The 6,651-nt window shown below is 38.6% G+C and overlaps 1 pseudogene; it reads right to left on the reverse strand.

Moving 5' to 3' along the window:
* Positions 1 to 262: 262 nt before the first annotated feature.
* LOC111546766 lies at positions 263 to 5,274 on the reverse strand (annotated as a pseudogene).
* Between the last annotated feature and the right edge of the window lie 1,377 nt (positions 5,275 to 6,651).

A 6,651-nucleotide genomic window follows, 5' to 3' on the forward strand; every position in this document is an offset into this window, starting at 1 on the left:
ATCACTGACTGTTGTTCAAGTCACCTCAAAGGCTTAGAAAAAGCTACCAGTAGTTCAAATGTCTGAATATCTGCTGTTTGGTTGTTTTTTGTTATTTGGTTTTTTTGTTGTTTAGTTGGTTGTTTGTGTTGTTGTTTTGTTTTGTTTTTTCCTGCCTCAGGTTTATTTGTACAAATAGCACAGGAGAACCCCAGCCCCAGGCAGATGGTAGCCCAGGGGGCTCACACCAGTCCTTCTGTCCTCACGTTGGACACGGAGATATCTACTCTGAAGCCTTTGTAGGGGCCTGGACACCTTTGGGAGCCTGAACTGGAACTGAAGCTGGAGCTGCAGCCAGGGCCTTGGTTTGATCCTTGGCCTTTGGCTGGCACAGCCTAAGCCCCTTGGCAATGCGGGCACGAGCACGCTTCCCAAGCTTGGAGTGGGCAATGTAGGCAAGTCAATCTAGCTTGCAACTGACACCTTTTGGGATCTTGGGCTTAACCTCTTTGGGCTTTATAAGGATCTTGATAACCTCAGTGCATGCACTTATGGCCTTGGCATTGTTGGCCTGCATCTTCTTTAGGCCCTTCTTGTTGTGCTTCTTGGCAAAGTGCATGTTTCTGAGGAACCTGGGGCCCACCCCCTTAAGAGAGTCATATCTTTGTGATTGGGGTTTCTTGATAACATTTCTGTACCATTTTCAGGACTGGTTGTGTGTGGTGTGGTTCTTGGACTTGGCCACGTCTGCACCTTTGAGACAGGGTCTCGCTCTGTCACCCAGGCTGGCATGTAGTGGTGTGATCTGGGTTCACTGCAACCTCCACCTTCCAGTTCAAGGGATTCTCCCACCTCAGCCTCCCAAGTAGCTGGGATTACAGGCGCGCCATCACGCCTGGCTAATTTTTGTATTTTTTGGTGGAGATGGGGTTTCACCACGTTGCCCAGGCTGGTCTCGAACTCCTGACCTCAAGTGATCTGCACGACTCAGCCTCCCAAAGTGCTGGGACTACAGGTGAGAGCCACCGTGCCCAGACTGCTGTTTAGTTTTAACTTACTCTTACAAAGAAGAGGGAAATCTCATCACTCTCTATATACGCCTGAATAACATGGAAAAAAAAAAAATATATGTAGGTAGTACATATGAGCAATACCATCCAGCCACTGCCAAATGAAGAATAAAATCTTGGAACGTATCTAGTTGTATTAAAATGCCTTTGTTATTATAGAAATAATCCATCACTAGGGAAAGTCTTTTGATATCATAAGTAGAAAATGAAAATGCATTAGCTTTGCTGATAGCTCTTAAAATATGAGCTCTTTTGTTATTGTATTGCCTGCCACCACCCCTCTCAGGCTATAACCAGCTCAAATTATCACAGAAGTAAACAAGGTAGAAGGCTTTTCTTAAACGATTCTTGAAAATACACTTAAGTAATTGTACTTAAGTACAACTTCTTAAATTTTTTTCTTTTTCTTGGTTGCATTAATCAGCCCCTTTCCCTTTGTTTCACAATAAAGAACCAACCTTACAAAAAAGAAAAGATACAAACGCTTAGAAAAAGCAGAATAATCTCTCTGAGCATAGGCTCTTCCTCTGCAAGACAAGGGCAGTGTGTCCTGGTACTGGTCCAGTGTCTATCACAACCAGGTGGAGCTCCAAGCATCTCGTGTCTAGCACCTCACTCACCCCTTACCACTAAGAAGTGGCCATCCTCCTGTTCCAGGTTGGACCACCGGCCCACAGTCAGATGGTCCCAAAGCTCCTGAGGGACAAAATAAAGGTTCAAAGGCAGGCACTTTGGCACCAGTATCTGTGCTATTAACCACTACGCTACACTATCCTATAAAACATGCCAAACCTAGCTCCTAGGATTCTCCTGCAGACCAGATGAGACAAATTATATAAAGCATTTAATACTTTTTAAGGAGTTATAAAAAGTAAGTTAATAATTTGATAATCCCGGGGGAAATGAAACATCCTTGGCTAATATTACTGATGACTTCTTATCCCAAGATTTTTGCTAAAATGTTGTCTGAGTTGGCATGTCAGATAATTGTGCAGAAAAAAGGAGGGTTTTGCATGTGTCATGGTCCCATAAAATATTATTACTGACATTGTGTCTCACCATGAGTAAAATAAAGTCTTGATAATATGCAATACCTTATAGCTGTGGTGTTCTAATTAAAATTATGCATAAAAACTATAACTTATTTTGAAATGTTGTCATACAATTTCAGAATATAAAATTGTTATTTAAACTCATTCTATATTTTAGGTTAGGTATGTATTATATTTAGTGCCCTGGCATTTCCTGAAAAATTCTGAAATATTTTTGAATATACTTCATCTGAAAAACTATACTGTTGGGATTATCAAAACTAATTGTTTAATCTTAAACCTAGGTTTACTCTATCAGTTAAGAAACGTAAGCACTCAAATGTGTACTTTTATCATTACTCCTTTCCCATCATTTTTCCTCATTTGCTTATAAATCACAAGAATATTATAGAATCATAAGACAATCTAAATGTTAGAAATTGTTCTATATTAATGTAAAGCATCACGATTTTCATTATCATGATTATTAATATATAATATAATTATACATTATATATAATTTGATATCTATGAAATTGTCATTCTTGGATTTCAGAACCTTTTTTTATTAATGTAAAGTTTTAGAAAAATATTTTATTTTCTTCTCTTGCTAGAATCTACTTAAATCCATCAAAGTGACTTGTACTTGGTTAATCATTAGTTTAGTAAGCAAGAACTTTGTGTGAAAAGTTGTGGAATGCCTAATGTTATGCAATCAAAAGGCCACCTCATGTAATGTGGCAACACTGACAAAAATCTTAAAGGTGCATTGTCCTAAATCCCCTCCTGGGAGGTTCTTACCTACGTCTTTTTCCTCCATCAGTGGGTGATCCTTGGGTAATCACAAACATCTAAGAAACTGAATAACCCAAAATTCTAACACACTGATTATTTGAAAGGATATAGTATATAATAATTGTTCCAAGAGTTGAATATTAATATTTATATTTAGATCAATATCATGATAAATACAAATAAATATTGATATTCTAATATTTATTGCATTTAAGATATTTAAAAAGATGAAGTAGTACTTAAATTGATTAAGTGCTAACTATGTGTCAGCTACTCTACTAAGGGTTTTGTATACATTACAGTTAGAAAGAAAGCAAGCATACTCGGCTGAACATACAAGGTGTTTATGTGGAGCCAGGGATTAGATGGTGATATCATTTGGATGTGTGTCCCTGCCCAAAACCATGTTGAACATAATCCCCAGTGTAGGAGGTGGGGCCTGGTGGGAGGTGACTGGATCATGGGGATGGATTTCTCCTGAATGATTTAGCACCGTCCCTTTGGTACTGTCCTTGGGTAGTAAGTTCTCTCAAGATCTAGTTGTTTAAAAGTGTGTGGCACCTCCCTTCTACGCCGCCCCTAGCCCCAGCCTGCTGTCTCACTCCTGCTCTGACCATATGATGTGTCTGCTCCTCCTTCGCCTTCTGCCATGATTATAAGTTCCTTGAGACCTCCCCAGAAGCTGAGCAAATACCAGCATCAAGCTTCCTGTACAGCCTGCAGAACCATGAGCCAATTAAACCTCTTTTCTTTATAAATTACCCAGTCTCAGGTATTTGTTTACAGCAGTGCAAGAACAGGTTAATACAGATGGGATATTAGGAACCTGAGTCAAATTTTAGAGTATTCAATGATATTTCATTCTCGGAAGCTAAGAATGCTCTATTTGGCTTTTCCCCCTGAGGTTAATGATGAATAATAGGGTAGAAATGAAAGTCACTTTATTAATAGCAGGCCACCATCTGATACACTCCCACAGCAGAATTCCTGGTGAAGTTGGACAGGAGCCCACAGCTCAGGCTAGAAGTCTAACAAAGCCACAGTTTCCCCCTAGATTTCTGGATTGCTGTAATGACAGGTACAGTAAAGCACAGATACGAAAAATGGAGAGAGAAGAGAGGGAACAGGCTCCAAGGGAAATAGCCCAGTCACCACTATCACAGAGAATCAGCCGAAGACACAGAGATGAGTCACTTCCACATGAAATGCCAAAGGATAACATTCATGAAAATATAAATGTATGACACGTAGTAAAAAAAGGCAAAATTTTCCAGATATCCTTTGTTATTTGCATCTATTCAGGACTATATGTGGACAGTGGGATTATGGGTATTTTTAATTTTCTTAATTAATTTATTTGCTAATTTTCTTATCATAAAATTGTAGTGATTTGAATTGAGAATCAATATTTTTAACCTGAATCTTTTTTCAGAAAGCCATTGAACAATTTAGATGTCTCTTGGAAGTTTATGTTTGTTTTATCTAAATAGGCTCTGTAGGAAGCCGTAGGCCAGATATTTAATTCATGTAGTACTTATGATAATTTGTGCAGTTATAATCTTAATTATTAATTGTACCCTGCTTATGTTCACAAGGCACATGTCCCATTTGCCCCAGCTTAAGGGAATGATGGATATATTTTGTTTGCAGGCTCCATTGAATTCTTGTAGTTATCACATTAATACCAACATCATCATCATCATTATCATAAGTAATTAAGTGTACTTATGCACTGATCCCTCTCTAGATATTTTACACAGATCTCATCAATCCTTGAAATAATCCTATGCAGTATGTTGCAGGATCGACCCCATTTCAAAGATAAGAAAGTTGAATCGGAGAGAGGTTAAATACCTTGATTTTCTAGATCACATGGCTAGAAAATCGTGGAACCAGGATTTGATCCCAGATAACAGATTTCAGAGCCCAAGGTCCCAACCTCTTTGTTTTGCTTCTCTGAAGCACATGGACAAAAAGGAGAGCTGGGAATAATGAGAGTTAATGTAAAGTTCACACACCTAGAACCAAGCAGAAATGAGCAGTGTTTTTCCTCCATGCTAGAAGTCTGCATGCTAGAATTCTAATTGACGTGCTATATGTCTTTCCCAGCATGACTACCTGACAGTATGCACCATAAATCTTGCCCTAGAGGTGTTCTACTGGGTCACATTTATCCGTCAGTCCAAATGGCAAATGGGTTAAAGAATACTTTGAGTCCTTGAATATAAACGTTATGTATGGTATAAGAAGAAGTATAACAAAAAGTCCAAATCTACTTTCAATTGAGGACAGAGGTAGAGTCCATAGTCACTGAGACTTTAGGACAGCTCCTGTCTTCACAGCTCAGGTTCTATCCTCCTCAGTCTAGCTCCACTTACCTTTCCCAACTTGGATGCCATTTTAACAGTCTACTCAACTACTACCACTCAGAAATTCTGCCATGCCCACCTTAATATTTACCAACTATGGGAAAAGCTGACCACCTGTTCCTGCTAATTTCCCTCTTCTGCCTATGAACTGCCAACAATTATAAGAAAAGAAATAAAACCATGACAATTGGCTTGACTATAAATGTTCATTGTCTGTTTCAATTCAGCCTTTCTGTACCACTCAGTAGCAATTTTCATTTAGTTCTGCTTTATTCTTGTTTCCTACAGTGGCTGATATTGCAAAACTTTTCCCCCCTCACTCCATTCTTCCATCTCTATTCTTCCCTCACAATCATCAGATCGTCTGCATCTTGTTCTTCTTAGAAGATTAAGACTGTCAGATTTGAGTTTCCTCCATTTCCACCCCAGATTATGAAAATCTCTCTTATCCTCAATCTCTAGGTATTCTCATTCCTACTCTTAAAAAATCATGTCTGCCCTCTTGACTACAGCAATCCCTTCTCATTGAGCTCTTTGGCCCTCATCTTCCTGCGTTTTCTTGCTTCATTTTTTATACTTTTCATCTTGGAAATAGGCATTATATCCTTCTTCACTTACGCATTTGAAATTTGGTCACGATTTCCTGCTATTTAAATAAAATAAGGGTTACCAGCTTTCCAGCTTTCCATATCAGAGTCTTAATATTTTTTTCTCCCCATCTCTCTTGGTCAACCAATTCCTTATCACTTTCATTCATTCAGCAAATATGTATGTGCAGTCCTAGTATCTGGCTCTATCCTAGTAAATGAAATAGGCAAAAAACTCTGTCTCTTGGAGCTTACATTCTAAAGAAAAACAGGCAATAAAATAGATTAAAAGTAAAATATGCTCAATGTTAGATCATGCAAGAGAGAAAATTAAATCAGGGAAGGGAGATATAAAATGTCAGGGGATAACAAGTTGAAGTGATGGAGAGGGTGAAAGAGAAGTGTAACAGTCTGGAGGACATGAAAGAATTCGCTGAGTAAACATTTGGGGCACTCGTGCGCCAGGTAGAGGGAACAGCAAGAACAAAATACTGAAGGCTGGATTATACCTGACGTATACCAAGAATACCAAAAAGGCCATGTAGCTGGAATAGAATGTACAAAGGAGAGACTGTCAAGAGATAGGGTCAGAAAGGTATCATGGAATCATATCTGGTAGGGCTTTTGTAGGTCACCATACAAACCCACTTCCATTATGAAAATATGTTTCAGTTAGGTTAGAGAATTGATCCACGATAAGAGTGCATTCTGCAAAACAGGGAATTATTTTTGTACATATAACATAAAGTTCAAATAAAAGCAGTCCAGAACTGGTATGACCATCATGATTCAACCGCCATTTAAGTATCTGTTCTGCTTT

This window comes from Piliocolobus tephrosceles, chromosome 4 (assembly GCF_002776525.5).
Source record: "Piliocolobus tephrosceles isolate RC106 chromosome 4, ASM277652v3, whole genome shotgun sequence".
Taxonomy (NCBI): Eukaryota; Metazoa; Chordata; class Mammalia; order Primates; family Cercopithecidae; genus Piliocolobus; species Piliocolobus tephrosceles.